The 17,978-nt window shown below is 36.9% G+C and overlaps 2 long non-coding RNA genes across 2 annotated transcripts; both read right to left on the bottom strand.

Annotated features, from left to right (window-relative positions):
- Positions 1–5,031: 5,031 nt before the first annotated feature.
- Positions 5,032–11,855, bottom strand: LOC131024528 (uncharacterized). Its single transcript, XR_009101892.1, has 3 exons — positions 10,905–11,855; positions 5,802–5,879; positions 5,032–5,288 (listed from the first exon to the last, which is right to left on the bottom strand). It is a non-coding gene; the product is annotated as an uncharacterized LOC131024528 (long non-coding RNA).
- A 1,247-nt stretch (positions 11,856–13,102) lies between these two features.
- Positions 13,103–15,361, bottom strand: LOC131024527 (uncharacterized). The gene is made up of 2 exons (XR_009101891.1): positions 14,929–15,361; positions 13,103–13,335 (listed from the first exon to the last, which is right to left on the bottom strand). It is a non-coding gene; the product is annotated as an uncharacterized LOC131024527 (long non-coding RNA).
- Positions 15,362–17,978: the final 2,617 nt, after the last annotated feature.

Genomic DNA, 17,978 nt, shown 5'->3' with positions numbered 1-17,978 from the left:
AATTATTATATAACACTAGGATCATAACTGATCACTTGGGTAAAAACAAGACATTCGTTCAGGAAGGCCCATCAAAGTGGATTAACCAACAAAAGAGTATCATACTTAAAATAAAAACCTTAACATAATCAGAGTATCTTGCAGCGGAAATACGTGTGAGTTATACATATGAAGATGTATACTCAAGGTTACATTATTGCTCTATGTCAAAAGGTACATCCGCTCAACTCCACTCCATTCCATCACCCGCTCAACCTGCACATTAGGGAAAACAACATGCAGGGCTGAGTAAAAATACTCAGTGAACATATGCCGGAAACATAACATTTTATATCATTTATTGTACTGCCAATAGTAACACACAGGGTTTTACTTGAAGGACCTGTGCTTACTAAACATTTTCTTTCATTTCATAAAGTTGGATGGCCATCCCATTTTCGGTCTATATGATCCATATCTGTTCCTTTTACACGCCGGGAAGGAGGCCTCCTTCCACGGACGCTAAGACCGGTCGCAAGCGACACACAGTCTCCATGGGTGTACACGTTAACCCTTACTAGCAAACCTTCGTCTAGCGTAGGGTCCGAATTCGATTTCCTTTATAGTTGGCGAACCAACACAGATAGGATACATACATAAAACATAAATATTTTTGGCAGACAATCATTCATAAACATTTCTTTTCATTTCATAAGAATCATTTATCATTTAATCATTTCCATAAACATTTCATTTCATAATAATCATTTATCATTTGAAATATCACAGTTATACTATGTTATTCATTTCATTTCGTACAAGAGGCCTGTATCCAGGGGATCTCTATATACGTGTTTTAAGAAAGCCCACCTTATTCGTTCCCACAACGGGCGTAGAGTTACTTCCTTCTTTAGCTATCACTTCCCGCCTGGACCTTTATTGACGAAGAATCGATAAGTTCGAGAAGAAGTCGTGAAGAAAAGAAAATAGGTCTCTGAACTAAACTATCTCCTTTAATTATTTTAGGGTTCTAGCATCCATATTAATCTTATCTCGTCAAAACCTTAAACTCAAAACATTATCACATAACTATCATTTAGGTTCGAAACTATTTATTCGAACATCAACATGCGCATTAATCATAACTCGTTCTATTTATGTCATCAAGTCAAATATTCCGTCATTTAAAAACAAATCCTATAATATCACATAGATAAATTATATCATCATAGATCATGCTTTCTTATATTTAAAATCATTTAATCATTTTCAAATAATCCATATTAATAAGTCATTTGAAAAGAATTAATTTAAATAAGAGTTTAACTCAAAATATTTTATTTTAAAATCCTTTTATAAATACTTGAAATAAAGAACTCCATTTAAATAATTAATTTAAAGGTCAATATATAATTAAATTAATCAAGCTCAATTTAAATTAATAATTAAGAGCTCAAATAATTTAAATAGATATAAGCCAAATTAATTAGATAAATTAAGTCTATCATTTTTTTCTTTGAATAGGGCCCAAACAATTAAATTAAAGAAGCCCAAATCTTTTAAATAAAAGAAGCCCATCAGATTTTTATTTAAAAGGGCCGAGCCCAACAGATAGTGCAGCCCAAACATTTAAATCTAAGCCCATCAATTAATTAAATAAGGGCCCAAACACTTATTAAAAACGGCCCAAGTCTCGGCCCAACAGTTAAATAAAAGCCCAAGTTCATCCCAAGCCCATCTTAATTAAAATTCCCAACAAGGCCCGAAGCCCATTTTCTTGCTCTAACCCTAAAATAAACACACACAACACATTCAAACACACACAACACAAAGCATGCGCCTCTCTCTCTCTATCTCTCGGCTCTCTCTCCCGACTCTCTCTGCTCTCTCTCTTTGTTCGGCTAAGGGCGGCGCCGCCTCCGGCGCGCCGCCTCGCCGTCGCCTCCTCCCCTCCCTTCTTACTCCCTCGGTCTCACTCTCTATCTCTATTCTCTCTCGCCGGAACTGCTGTACGCCTCCGCCTCCGCCATGGCAGAACACGGCTCTCGCCGGTTGCCATCTTTTCCCGGCCGTTCTCGGCCCGGCAGCAGTGGCAGAGCCGCCGTGCCGTGCCTCTCTCTATCTCGCAGCCCTCTCTCTCATATCTGCTGGAAACAGGACGCACGCCGCCGTCTAAAACGGTGCGCCGCCGCCGCTGCCTCCGTCGTCCTCGCCGGTGGGCTCACGGCCAGGAGCCGTCGACCGCCGACAACCAGGTAAACCCTATCTTCTATCATTTTCCCCTTCTTTCCTTTTTAAACTTTAAGCTAAAAACCCTCTCTTCTTCCCCTTTGATTCGTGGTAGATCGGAGGCAACGGCAAGTTCACCGCCGCCGCTCCATCGCCGGCGATGAGCCACCGCGGCTGCCTGCTCCCTCTGATCCCATCACTCACACATAAAACAGGGGTTCAAGCTCTTATTCAGTTCAAAAAGACATAGAGAAATTAGCACAAATTCAATTACTAAACTGTATACTCTTTGTATTTTCTTTAAAAGTCTGTAATTTAAGCAAATCATTGTATCCTTGCATGTATATCTGTAATAGGTTTCAAAGAAAAAGTATACACGCATATAAGAATTACTAAGCAATTGTGTGTGTGGGTTGAAACCGTGAAGTAGGCATAGAATGAAGGATGTAAAACCTTCAATATTGGAATTTGATTTGTATTTCTGCGAAATCTGGTATACATCATAAGTTAGATATGTGCTGTGAAGAAATATTGAAAATGATAGTAGTAAACATCAGCACTATTACCATGAATCTTGCTGTTTGAAAATGGGCTGCAGTTGTTGAAAATGGTGAAGATGGTGAAGGCGTGGGGTTGGCTTTAAAGAAGAATGAGGATCGTGGAAATGTTGGTATGAACATGGAATTCTTTTTCAGCATGCATTGTATGACTGAAGAATTTCTTCAGCATGCGTAGTAAATTCTTCAGCATGCTTAGGATTTATTCAAATTTAATCATTAAAATATCCAAGAGATTAATACATTAATTATATGGTTCCAAACTCATTTAAATACATTGACACATACAAGACTAATTTTTATTTGAAGTATAAAATCCATTTGGGTTTGTCAATTTAATAAATTAACTAACCACATGGATCAACTTTAGTAATTAATAAAAATTCATTTTTAACACTTCAAGGTTAAATCCTCATTAATAAATTAATGGACTCAAAATATATTTTGAGTGCATCGTCTACTGGAAACAAAAATAAAATAACTCATCACGTATATAAATCATCAAATTCATATAAGTCTGTATTTTATTAATGGATGCCGAACCCTAATTATCATAATAAATCCTTAAATCAGTCATTAGAAGAATTTAATCATCAATTAAAAGTCGGGTCATTACAATGTCAAAAGCTCAAGTACCAGTATCTCCTAAGTAAGTTATATACATCGCAATGTAATTGAAACTAATCAAAAACGAGGGTGTACCGCTCATACTCTCAAGATCATCCTTAGCTCTAGTCTACATCGACTTCTCTTCTCATCCTCATCAACTCTAGCCCTCCTCGGCTACTTCTCATCCTCATTATCGTTTATCATTTATCATCTTTGGTAACTGATACTCAAGGATCGACTCGATATCTACTACACTCTTCTAGAGTCCCTGGTAGAAAACAGGCATCCGGTCAGTAGATCCGCATAGAAAATCTGGGCATCTGTAATAAATCTGGGCATCTGTAATCTGGTAGCACGGGGACTAGGTGCACGATGCCATCCAGTCCAGTAACAACCATAAGGCTTTCATCCTTTCATAGTCTATGAACATGTGTTTGAAAATCTGCTAGGGTATCTCTGTACCACATACTGTACGCCTCGTCCTCGTATCCGATCTTCCCTGAGTTCGATCTCACAACAGTCCACTTTCGTGCAGTGCCAACAGTCCTGGCCAACCTATAAGGAGAACTTAAAGGTGCCTCTAGGAACTAACTCTACTTGGCTCCAGCAACAGAAATAAACAAAACATAACTTAGCAAAACTCCTACTAAGTAGTACTGTTATCTTAAAACTCAAGCTCAAAACATCTAAATTTTCATCTCTTCCCATCTTTACTCAGTTGGGAATCTCTCTAAACAATGATATTAGATCTCTTAATCTAAATCATCGTGACTCAGTAAGACAACTCAACAATTCTCTCTCAAAGCCATCTCCAAAGACTATGGCTCATGATACCTCCTCAAGTACCATTAAGGTTGCGTGAGCAAAACTCGCGTCATAAAACATCTCAAACATATCGTACAATATCTCATTGCAGCATGTTAATAACTCATCATTAATCATGCTATTATACTCAAGCTCATAACTCAAACTCATAACTCATACAAACAAGTACTTAAAGCAATTGCTAATTCTCTCAAGCTTTAGCTCTAAGTTCTCATTTCATCCTTCTACTTAGTAGAAAATCTCTCTTAACAATGACATTAGTTCCTTCATCTAAATCATCGTGACTTATCACAACTGTTCAAACAATTCTCATCACAAAACATCTCAAATACATCACATCATAACTCATAATTATGCATCCTCAATCATATAACATCATATGATATAAACGCTCTCATAATTCATCATGTAACGTCAACATATGCTCTTACAACATAATAACTCATTATTAATCATGTTGTCATCCTCAAACTCAAACTATGCACCTTCAAAGTGTAACATCATAACTCATCATATAACTTCAACATCATGCTCTTCAAAATTTAACGTCAAATAAACTTTGAAATTTTACATACCTCGTTGAGCCTGGTGTGATGGTGCGCTGAGCTCACGGTTGTTAATAACTATTAGTCTAGTGACTCATTCTAGACTAAACTCAAGACTTCTAATTCAGAGCTTTCCTTCGCTCTGATACCACTCTGTCACAGCCCGCCTTAACTAAGGATAGTTAAGCCGAGTGATCTACGACTAGGGATGGGATTAAAGAATAAGGGGAAGAAAGGGGCATCATTTGGAACCGTAAATCTTACTCAACCTAAGAAAACTCGTCGTATTTACTCATTAATACTCTTTTAAACAGTCTATGAAAGACAACATAAAACTTAATTAATATCATTAATTAAGTTATACATCATATGAAACCATTCTCTTAAGACTCAAAGTATGACATAACATACTATAACATCAACAACATCTTGCAGCGGAATGTAGCTAGACATATGTATGAAGACATATTCTAGACAGGTTAACTATTTATTAACAACCCTGGAGACTCTGCTCATTGCAGCACTATCATCACATCAGCTCAACCTGCACATTTAGAAAACATATGTAGGGCTGAGTACAAAAGCACTCAGTGGGCACGTATGCCTAGGTATAAAAATACATGCTTCAAAACTGTAAATTGTCATGCCATCATAAACAGTACAGCAAGGGAGTTTTTCGCTAAAAAGGCCCAAGCTTACTAAATTCATTTGTGATTCTTAAAGTTCGTCTGCAGACTAAGTTCTCTTGTAATCTATCATATCTGGAACTTTGTGCCGGAGAGGTGGCCACCTCTCACGGACACTTGACCGGCCAACCCGCTAGATGACTCACGGTCACTGGTGTACACTAGCCCTGGCAGGATAGCTATCAACTGCTCAGGACCCGAATTCGATTTCATAATAACTGGCAAAGCCACATCAGATAGATATCATACCAAACATTGAAACATTTATGGCAAGACAACAGTTGAAATAATTTTCAGTTCAAAGATTTTGCAATGAAATTACTGTTCAAACATAACATTAAACTCATTTGATATATATGAAAGTAACCCACCTGATTAGGCAAAGCCTGAAGATCATAATCACATAACCTGTTTTGGGAAAGCAGCGCTAATCCCCCTGGTCACAAAGCCTACAAGAAATTCTATTCTTAATAGGTCTCGTGAAGCTAATCTTAAGTCATGGTGTAGTGCTTAACATTCTATGATTCACTTAGCCGGGTTTTCAAAATTTAATGAATAAATAATTGAAAACATTTCTCTTGAGTTAAGAACACCAACAATATTCTTACTCATCTTTCTTTAATAATTGGAATTATAATAATAAAACCAATTAAATCATAAATATTTTTATTGCAAAATATAATGCAATTTCATGTCATGCTCAACATATAATAAGTAATTATTTAAAATATGCACATAATAATAATTTAATATTATTATGAAAACAAGTCTTTGAAAATAATTAATTAAACTAATTAATAGTTCAATTAATAAAATAGGGCAGCCCAATTAATTTAATTAATCAAGGCAGCCCAAAGTTTAAAAAAAATAAAACTGACCCATATGGTATTTAAATAAGGCCCATCTGTTTTAATAAAATAAAGGCCCAACTGAAAATTAACAAAGAAAATCGGCCCACAACCAAGCCCAACACCCAAACCCAACTCTCAAGCCCAACAACCCAAACCTAGCCTAACCCAAACCTCCCTCCCTTCTTCTCCCCCATCAGCCGCACACACACTTACACACACGACACAACTGCAAATCTCACTCTCTCTCTCTCCCAAGGCTCCGCCCGGCTCCCTCTCTTCTCCGGCGAAGCAGCGAACCAACCGCCTTTTCCTTGAAACACCGGCGACGGGCGCTGCCATCAGTCACCATCTTCTCTCACTCGAGGTCACCGGTCGAAGTGGCAGCAAGAAGCAACCACCACCGCCTCATCTCTGTTTTCCGGCGACTCAGGGCAGCGACGACGAGGCCGCCGCTGATTCTCCCTCAGCTCTCTCTCAAACCTCGGTCACCACCGCCCACCTTCAGTCGGATATCTCTCTCTCGACTGCTCTTCCGCCAACTAGCAGCAGCGAAAGCCGCTCTTTCTTCTCCGACTCCGGCGAGTAGCAGCGATAAGCTGCTGCTCCACCGTCCGCTCAGACCCTTTCACTGTACACTCCTCTCCTCCTCGGCGACGACGAAAACGCCGCCGCCTCCCTCGGCCCCTCTTTCTCTTGGCCCATTTCCGGCGACTGCAGCAGCAAGCTACCGCCGCCTCTGTGATGCCCCGCTCTTTTAAATACATATTAGATTAAATATGTGCATTAGTTATAAAATTCTTTTAATTATTTATGGTGATTATTTTGTTCAGATAATATTATTTCAGCAAAAGTCTGTATAAGAGATACAGAGCTGCGATTTAATATTCAGTCATGAAGGAAACCAATAATTAAATTTATTGGTTTAACTATACGTTTGAGACTTTGTTTTACCAGTTTATTGATTTAATCAATATTATTAGAAAATTTAGATTTATAACCGATTTTATAAATCGTGTTATTTAAATCAAATTGCTAGAATTATAACTTGAGATCATATGCATAATAATTTTATTATTTCGCGTTATATGTGTTAAGGTATTAAGTCGCGAATTAATTCCGACTTTCACGTATTAAATCTCAAGATTGAGGATTTAATTTATAAATACGAGGAGTATTTATTAAACGAGAATTGGAGAATTATTACAGGAACTAGGAGAAACTAGATCACGGCACTACACGTATGTCTCGATTTTTCATCCAACACATCAATTCCTACACTATTTCCTACACTATTCCCTACACTATTCCCTATACTATTCCACCTTCCCCTCCAATCCACCATTACTGCAGAAGTTTTTCTAAAGATTGCAGATTTCTTCCTGTAGCATATCTGAACTCCATCACACCCCAAAGTTTCCTGTAGGAGAAGAAAATCACGCCAATATCCACAATTTTCAAAAGCTTCAGCACGCCGAGAAAGAAATTTCACGGCAAGATCACAATTGTCAAAGGATGCAAATTTCAACGATCAAATCTTCAAAAGTTGCAACTCCCGGTACCAAAATTTCCACCATTTTGATTCTGTTGTCTGCAGAAACTCCTCTATAAATTGAGGAGAGTTCTGCAGAAGGAAGAAGTGCAGCAAGAGGTGTGAGGCAAGAGAGAGTTTAGGAGATTTTTTTTTTACTTGCAAGAGCTCAAGTGAGCTCCCTTCGCCGGGCCATTTCTTCGTCGACCGGCCACTAGGCTCTGAACCGAGAACGTGTACTCGTTCCTCCATCTTTAGGCTACCAAACCCAACAATCGAAAGGCCGAAACCTTCTCTATATTTTCCCGACCAAAGGCCACAATATCCTTCGGAGGCCAACGTCGAATTCCCGACTTAGCCACCGGCCAACTTACGGCCTTCGTTTCTCACTATCCTTACGACGAAAAAGGATCGAGAAACCATCGTTGTGTAGCCTGATCTATCTCGCACGAGGAAAACTAAGTCGTAGACCTTCGCGGCTAAACCCCATCGCGGAACGACGACCAGAAAAAAAACCCCGGCGAACAACTTCCATTAGTACTCACTTGGACAAGGGTAAGTTGACGCCCTTATTTCGATGCATTCCCGTTTCTATTATATTATGAGAAATTTCTGGGGTATAGATGGGAGTGTGGTAAATATTCGTACAAAGTTTCATATCATTTGAACTTCGTTTACTACCCTTTTAAAATTCGAGAAGTCTACTGCCCGTATCTGCTAAAACTGTCGTGAGGCAGATGATTAGGTTAATTATTTCAGTAACCATATGTTGATATTTAGCTCTCAAATTTTTATTCTATGAAGATATATGTGTTAGCTATCTACATATAAAATTTGAGCTCATTCAGGTAACGTTTGCTATTTTTCAAAAATCTGGACTTTCAGTTGGCAGAAACTGCCGAATCTGGTAGGCGATGGGAAAATCGCTATATCTCTTAAACTACTTGGAGTTTTTCAACATATTTTTTTTTTAATTAAACTAGACTCAAAGAGGTTTCTATTGATATAAAATTAGACTCCATACGAGTTCGGAGTAAAAGCAGTTTATTAGTTGAAGTTGGATATATACAGTTTTGTTGAGATGGAAATGATTCAAAATAATTCCTATTAAGGATTTTAAAGTTTTATTGTTGATAAAATATCACTTTTAGTTTATAAATGAGCTATTGAGATATATAAATATTTTGAGAAAGATTTCATGAGAACTTGTTGGTAAAATTATATTAGATGGAATAGTTGATAAATGAAATATTAAAGATTTATTAATTAAATGGTTAAAATATTAAAATTATTAGATCTTCTCGAAAATTTCTTTTTATAGTTAACTCCTTTTATTATTTTAAAATATTTTTACAAATGTTCCTAAAATCTCACAATGAAATTTTCATCAGGAATTAATGTTTAGAATTTATTAATGACTTATTAGTTCTTTTAATAGTAGCAATATATATATATTGATTGGCATTATTAAATGGGGAAAAGGAAAATATTTTATAAATTATTCTTTATTTATAATGGATAAATAAAGGAATAATATAAAATGGGCTTTCCTACATCCTCAAAGGTACATGAAGTATTTCGATAAAAGAAGAACGATTGTATATGAGTTAGATACAGTCGTTTAAGAAAATATGGGTAGTTAGAGAAATGAGTGAATAGTGATTCACTGCATTTGTTGTTATCTTTTCTATTATTCACTCGAACACATGTTTCGTGTTATCAAAGGTTCAAATAAACAAAAGCGCCTGAGTAACCTATCGCGCTAAGGAAAGAGAATCATTGTCTTAAGTAGCAAAACACTGCAATCAGGTAGGCATTACTTTCATATATATCAAATGAGTTTAAATGTTACGTTCAAGCAAGTTATTTCATGACAAAATCTTTGAATTGAAGTTATTTCAAGTATTGTCTTGCCATAAAATGTTTCAATTTCAGTATGATATCTATCTGATATGGCTTTGCCAGTTATCATGTAATCGAATTCGGGTCTTGAGCAGTTGATAGCTATCCTGCCTTGGCTAGTGTACACCAGTGACCGTGAGTCATCTAGCGGGTTGGCCGGTCAAGTGATCGTGAGAGGTGGCCACCTCTCCGGCACACAGATTCAGATATGATAGATTACAAAAGAACTTAGTCTGATCAGACGAACTTTAGAATCACAAACGAATTTAGTATGCCTGGGCCTTTATAAGTAAAAATCCCTGGTTATACTATTGAAATGGCATGACAATTTACAGTTATTAAGTATGTATATGATTTTCGGCATATGTCTACTGAGTACTTTGTACTCAGCCCTGCATGTATTTCTAAATGTGCAGGTTGAGCAGTGATGAGTGATGATGAGGTGTCGTGCGGAGCTTTGTCATATTTACTAAATAAACTCTTGGCGATACATGTCTTCATACATGTATCACGTTCTCATTTCCGCTGCGAACACTCAGTTATGATGCAGTTTATCCTATTATGTTGGATTGTCAAATCAAGTTATTGTATAAACACTTAAATCGGATACTCATGACCGATTACTCGTTATTATCTATATATATGTGTGACTTATTCTCATATGATGTCTAAATCTTAATTTAATTCATTTATAATTATTTATCACCCCTTTCTGTCCCCTCTCCTAATTTCCCTTCCCTAGTCACGGTTTCCCGGCTTACCTATCCTTAGTTAAGTCCGGTCGTGACAGCCTCTCCCTCAAAACTCCGGCCGACAGCAGCAGGAGGACCACCGCCGCCGACCGCATCCCTCCTCTCGACTCATACAGCCAACAACCACATCAAGGTTCTAAATCAAAGCAAGACAAAGCTCCAAGACTCTATTTTTCTTCTTCTTTTTATTCATTTTCGATTTTCATCATTGTAAAACATTTGATATGTTTGCTTAAACACATATATGAGTATATATATATATATATATATATATATATATATATAAATGAATGTATGCATATGTGTTTCTCTGTGAATGAACGAAAGGAAACATTTACATCTCCTTGTCTTTATTGTTATGCAAACTCAGTTATAGATGGACATATGAACAAACATAAAGCTGTATATGTGTGTTTTTACTGCTATGAATTGAAGAAAAACCTTGATAGGAAAGGCTGAGCTTTTTCTTGATGTTATGCCCGAGTGTTCTACTAGTTTGAGGAAGGGCTTTGAGTTGGTGTATCTTTTAGATGGCAGCATCGATTGAGCATTGAGGAAGTTGTCAAGATGTGTTATTGTGTATGTGTTTGTTGTATTGTGAGGAGATGAATATAGGTGGGCAAAACTTGGATGGGATGGAAACATGGAGTTGGTAGGTGTTCACTATAATTGTACTAACAGTATGGTTGTGTAGGAGTAGGTGGCTGTGGGAGTAGGTGGGAGTAGGTGGGTGTGGGAGTAGGTGGGAGTAATAAAATAAAATAAAAAAAACTTTCGGGTTGTACTATGAAAACTGTAATAATCGATCAGTGTTTGCTTAAATAAATAGCTCGTGTAGATGCTAAATGTTTAATATACAATTTAAATAAATATGAAATGCATAAGAATTTAAATGACTAACATTTACAAAAAGGATTTTGCAAATCATTTGTTGGAATTAAAATAAATTCTTTTTCTCAATCCGGCGTGAATCTTCTTAAATCTAAGTTCAAAAATACTCTAAATGTAGCTACGAGGAAACGGGGTGTTACATTCCTCCCTCCTTATAAAAATTCCGTCCTCGGAATTGCATATTTGGTATTCTAGTTTGGGATACTAGACTTTCATTATCAGTGTGGCTACATAGCTTGATTGTTATCGCATCTTTCTAATCGTGAGAACACCATGTCTATAGTCTCGAGAACTAGTGACAAACGAACTCATTCTAATCATATTATGCTTATCGTGATAGAAGAAAAATCTTATTGTGGCAACTACATATTGAGAGTCTATACATTGGGATGACACTCTACTCGAGGTCAAAAATCTTAATTGACAAACACTAAGATCTTAGTCATGTGGGCTGTGTGTGCAGCGTGAGTTAAGTGAGATAGAGGGATAGTGGGCGGTTGGGTGGGGTAGTCATGGTAGGGTAGGTTAGATCTTTTAGGATATTATCCCACTTAGTCGTTAAATATCCCGTTTTGTCTCGTTTTTTAACGACTAACTACCCATACTCTTTGTTACTCGCCTTCTCAACCTCTACTCACTTTCATTGCACTCGTAATTCTATATAAATATAGAAAACGCAAGCTCGTTCTCGAAATTCTGATAAACGAGCTCGGTTCGTTTATCGAGAAAATTCGGTTCACTATTCACTCGTCGTCCAAAAATAAAAACTTTCATTATTGGACTCGTATCGAAAAACTAAGAATATTTCTCGACGACGTGCACGTAAAATTTTGAAAGTCAACAAAAAGACGAAATAGCAGTATTTTACTATTCATCGTCAAAAAGTTAAAATTTTCAAAAACGTCTTAACGGACTCAGATCTCACTTCCGAGTTCACCGTTCTCATTCAAATAATTATCTCGAATTATTCGAATACTCAAACTCAATTTCGGATATAAAATCTCACATCATCCAAACATCATCAAAAGAACATCTCAACATCTCTTTTTTTTTTTTAAAAAAAAAAGAAAAAAAAAAAAACTTCATAACTCATCATCTATGTACAAAGTAATCAAACAAGGGATCTATACCCTAATTACTCAAATTTAAGCAATTAAACACGTCATTAAAAGCCCGGGTATTACATACCTTCCCCCTTAAAATAAATTTCGTCCCGAAATTTGTACCTCCTGCAAATGTTTCGGGTACTTCTCTCACACCTTATCCTTAAGCTCTCTTTCCATTTTTTTCTAACTATCATATCTCCATTGGACCTTATCCAATGCAATCGACTTATTACTCAATTGCCGAATTTTATGATTTAGCATCATCTGAGGTCTCTCTTCATAACTCAAGTCTGGTTCTAAGATCACTTCTTCTTAGTAAACCACATAATTTGGGTTGAAAAAAATATATATATATATATCCTCTCAATTGTGACACGTGAAACACGTTATGCACATTTCCAAAGTTAGGTGGCAAAGCCAACCTATACGCTATTAGACCTATCTTTTGCAATATCTCGTAAGGACTTATAACTCTGGGTCTAAGCTGTCCTTTAACTCCAAATCTATTCATCCCCTTTGAGGGTGAAACCTTCAAGAAAACTTTGTCTCCTATCTCGAAACTTTGTCTCACGTCTTATAGCCGTAACACTTACTCATCTTAATAAAACTCGTCATTTTTATTCATGAATACTCAATTGAAAATAGTCTATGAAAGACAGCATAAAACTTAATTAATAGCATTAATCAAGTTATACATCATATGAAACCATTCTCTTAAGACTCAAAGTATGACATAACATACTATAACATCAACAACATCTTGCAGCGGAAAGTAGCTAGACATATGTATGAAGACATATTCTAGACAGGTTAACTATTTATTAACAACTCTGGAGACTCCGCTCATTGCAGCACCATCATCACATCAGCTCAACCTGCACATTTAGAAAACATATGCAGGGCTGAGTACAAAAGCACTCAGTGGGCACGTATGCCTAGGTATAAAAATACATGCTTCAAAACTGTAAATTGTCATGCCATCATAAACAGTACAACAAGGGAGTTTTTCGCTAAAAAGGCCCAAGCTTACTAAGTTCATTTGTGATTCTTAAAGTTCGACTGCAGTCTAAGTTCTCTTGTAATCTATCATATCTGGAACTGTGTGCCGGAGAGGTGGCCACCTCTCACGGTCACTTGACCGGCCAACCCGCTAGATGACTCACGGTCACTGGTGTACACTAGCCCTGGCAGGATAGCTATCAACTGCTCAGGACCCGAATTCGATTGCATCATTGGCAAAGCCAAAGCAGATAGATATCATACTAAAATTTAAACATTTTATGGCAAGACAATACTTGAAATAACTTTAACTCAAAGATTTTGTCATGAAATAACTTGCTCAAAATTAAACTCTTTTGATAGATATATAAAACTGAAATTAACAGTTAAATTATCTCATGCATTCATTCGTATAAGAGGCCTACGACACGCAGGGGATCTCTATATACGTATAGTAAAAGTAATGCCCACCTGATTGCAGTGTTTTGCTACTTAAGACAATGATTCTCTTTCCTTAGCGCGATAGGTTACTCAGACGCTTTTGTTTATTTGAACCTTTGATAACACGAAAACATGTGTTCGAGTGAATAATAGAAAAGATAACAACAAATGCAGTGAATCACTATTCACTCATTTCTCTAACTACCCATATTTCCTTTAACGACTATATCTAACTCATATGCAATCGTTCTTCCTTTATCAAAATATTTCATGTACCTTTGAGGATGTAGGAAATTCCATTTTATATTATTCATTTATTTATCTATTATAAATAAAGAATAATTCTATAAACATAAAACGTTTTCCTTTTCCCCATTTAATAATGCCAATCACCAATATATATATATACACATCAATAGCTCATTTATAATCTAAAAGTGATATTTTATCAACAATAAAACTTTAAAATCCTTAATAGGAATTATTTTGAATTATTTCCATCTCAACAAAACTGTATAGATTCAACTTCAACTAATAAACTGCTTTTACTCCGAACTCGTATGGAGTCGAATTTTATATCAATAGAAACCTCTTTGAGTCTAGTTTAATTGAAAAAAAAGTATGTTGAAAAACTCCAAGTAGTTTAAGAGATATAGCGATTTTCCCATCGCCTACCAGATTCGGCAGTTTCTGCCAACTGAAAGTCCAGATTTTTGAAAAAAAAACAAACGTTACCGGAATAACCTCAAATTTTATATGAAGATAGCTAACACATATATCTTCATACAATAAAAATTTGAGAGCTAAATATCAACATATGGTTACTGAAATAATTAACCTAATCATCTGCCTCACGACAGTTTCAACAGATACGGGCAGTAGACTTCTCAAATTTTAAAAGGGTGGTAAACGAAGTTCAAATAACATGAAACTTTGTAAAAATATTTACCACACTCCCATATATACCCCAGAAATTTCCCATAATATAATAGAAACGGGAATGCATCGAAATAAGGGCGTCAACTTACCCTTGTCCAAGTGAGCACTAATGGAAGTTGTTCGTCGGGGGTTTTCCGGTCGTCGTTCCGCGATGGTGTTTAGCCGCGAAGGTCTACGACTTAGTTTTCCTCGTGCGAGGTAGATCAGGCTACACAACGGTGGTTTCTCGATCCTTTTTTCGTCGTAAGGATAGTGAGAAACGAAGGCCGTAAGTTGGCCGGTGGCTAAGTCGGGAATTCGACGTTGGCCGCCGAAGGATATTGCGGCCTTTGGTCAGGAAAATATAGAGAAGGCTTCGGCCTTTCGATTGTTGGGTTTGGTAGCCTGAAGATGGAGGAACGAGTACACGTTCTCGGTTCAGAGCCTAGTGGCCGGTCGGCGAAGAAACAGCCCGGCGAAGGGAGCTCACTTGAGCTCTTTCAAACAGAAAGGAGTATTTTCTGCTTTGGTGTTGTTCTGGGGTTTTGGGGTTTTTGGGTGATTCTAATGCTGCTGCGAGGGGCTCAATTTATAGGCAATGGAGCTGTGGTAGGTGGCAGCATAAGTGGAAATTTGAGCTGCCTCTTTTTGACAATTGCTGCCTTCCCTTTTTGACAAACATGAATATGTTTTTGAATTGGGAGGGGGATATGCTCCTAGCATGACCATATATGAAAATACCATTCCAGAAAACAAAGTGGAACATATTTTATTAGTGTTTGCATTCTCCTTTTTTCTCATGAAGTGGCCTTCAATTTACGTTTAATGCCCCATTTGTTGGTTAATCTAGCCAACCTTTTTTCTAGAACTTGCTACATTCAATTGTAGCTGATGGGAGTTGTTCTTGCAGGCAGCAGCTGTTGCACACACTCTATTCTGCAAGGTCTCAAACGTGTAGCTAAACCAATAATTTAATTATTGGTTTGATTCATGATTGAATATTAAATCGCAGCTCTGTATCTCTTATACAGACTTTTGCTGAAATAATATTATCTGAATAAAATAGTCACAATAAATAATTAAAAGAATTTTATAACTAATGCACATGTTTAATCTAATATATATTTAAAAGAGCGGGGCATTACATACTACCCCCCTTAAAATAAATTTCGTCCCGAAATTTGCATACCTGGTATTCTAGCTTGTGATACTAGTCATTCGTTTCATTCATCTCTTTTGTAGCCTTTTCCATCCTGTGATGGTTCCACTACATGACGAGAACAATATTATTGCCTCGTAACACTTGAACCTTGCAATCTAGTCACTAAACTGATTTCTCTTAAGCCCTGAGCTTGGACTATCTCATCTTTCTTAATCACATACTTTCTTAACTGCGAGACGTAATATTCAGTGTATACATCCACAATCCTCCACTAACCATTAGTGCACTATTCCTGACTTTCGTGAATCCTTTCGTTTTTCTTATTCTTGAGGCGAGACACATTTTCTCACCAATATCCATTTTCATTTCGTGCTTTCATAATCCTTTCTTGCAATTCACACTTAACTATTGATGCAACTACACAGCTTGATATTGTCTCCGGATGGTGAACAATTACTAAACCGAATAAGGCAATCACCAATCAGTACTTTATATTTAGTGGTGAAACATCTTATCTCAATTTCCAATTGATAGTACCATCATAATTCTCCACTAATTCGAATCGTCTCTGTTGTCTTACATTGAAATCTCTTTGCTCGAAAAAGCACTTCAAATTCTTGTCAGCTATAAGGACCTCACACTTAACTCCGTAGAGATAGTATCTCCAAATTTCCAACACGTGCACAACCACAACGAGTTCTAAGTCATAAGTCAAGTAATTCAACTTTGGGGCTAATGAGACATAGTGCTCAAGTTCTCTGAAGTTTAAAACAAATACTTGCTTCCTTTGAACATTCCTATTGATGGAGCTGTTGATACTATAGCCGAAACAATCACCCTTCTAGTGTGAGGTTGTTGGCTCTGAGGCTGGGTTAGATCTTAAGTCCTATTCTAAAGTTCTTTTTCTATTCTCGAATTTTCTGTTGTTTTCTTCATTCCATTTTCTTTCCTTCACCACATCTTGAGGTGGTGTATATCCAGATTGTGTCGGAGTCTTCCCATTCTCCCTTGGTAGCAGTGATTCGATGGTGAGAGTCTTGCTCGTTGGTTGTTCCTATGTAATATTTCTTTGGCTTGGTAGGGGAATTGAATATCTCATGACGCCATTCGTTTGCGAACTCCTTCACGCGTTTCTCATAAGTGTCCACCACATTTGGAGCACGTCCTGACATTTTGTTGAAAATCCTATCATACTAGTTATCTGCCCTGGTTCTCCACTTGGGATTCCAGAAGTTGCTTTGTTTCTACCGACTATCGGTCAAAAGATAGGTTGATGCTTAGTGTATCTTTCTATCTGTGAGAATATCACCTTCTAGTACTTCGAGAATTGACAGCAAACTAAGTCATTCTAGTCATTACTGTGCTTATCGTGGTAAAATAAGATCTTATTGTGACAACTACATAGTGCGAGTCTATACATTGGGATGACGCCCTACTCAGGATCAAAATCCTAATTGACAATCACCGAGATCTTAGTTATATGGGCTGACCAGACCCAGCATGATGAATCACTCAGTCAAATGGGAGCTTCGCCCCCAATCATGTCAACTTCTTATCTCTTATAAAGCTCTAAGTCAACTTCTAACTTAAAGCACTTACTAATAAGTACTTCATCATAAGTTACTGATACCATGAAAGTCCATTCTATGTTGTTCTAGCCAAGCTATCACGACTAACACCATAATCATAAGCAACATAAGTTCTTATGTGAAAAACTTAATCTCACCGCTATTGAAATAGCTCAAGTGAATCCTTAGTCTTAAAGCATTGCCTCTATGTTGTAACATCTCTATGTTAAACATTTCTATCTTACCAGTCTTTACTTAAATCGATCAAGCGGTGCTATCACGATTAACATTCTCAAAGCATTCTTGGGTGGTACTCAAACGGTTTGTAAGAGGACCCATTATTCTAATCGTATAGGCAGCTAGCCTAAAACGACAACATAAAGCTTTTTCATTTATTCATACATACATACTTCTGTTTCTTTTGAAACCT

The sequence above is a fragment of the Salvia miltiorrhiza genome, chromosome 5 (assembly GCF_028751815.1).
Source record: "Salvia miltiorrhiza cultivar Shanhuang (shh) chromosome 5, IMPLAD_Smil_shh, whole genome shotgun sequence".
NCBI classification, from domain to species: domain Eukaryota; kingdom Viridiplantae; phylum Streptophyta; class Magnoliopsida; order Lamiales; family Lamiaceae; genus Salvia; species Salvia miltiorrhiza.
Note: the sequence above shows the minus strand (reverse complement) of the source record. Positions and strands in the feature narration are given on the sequence as shown.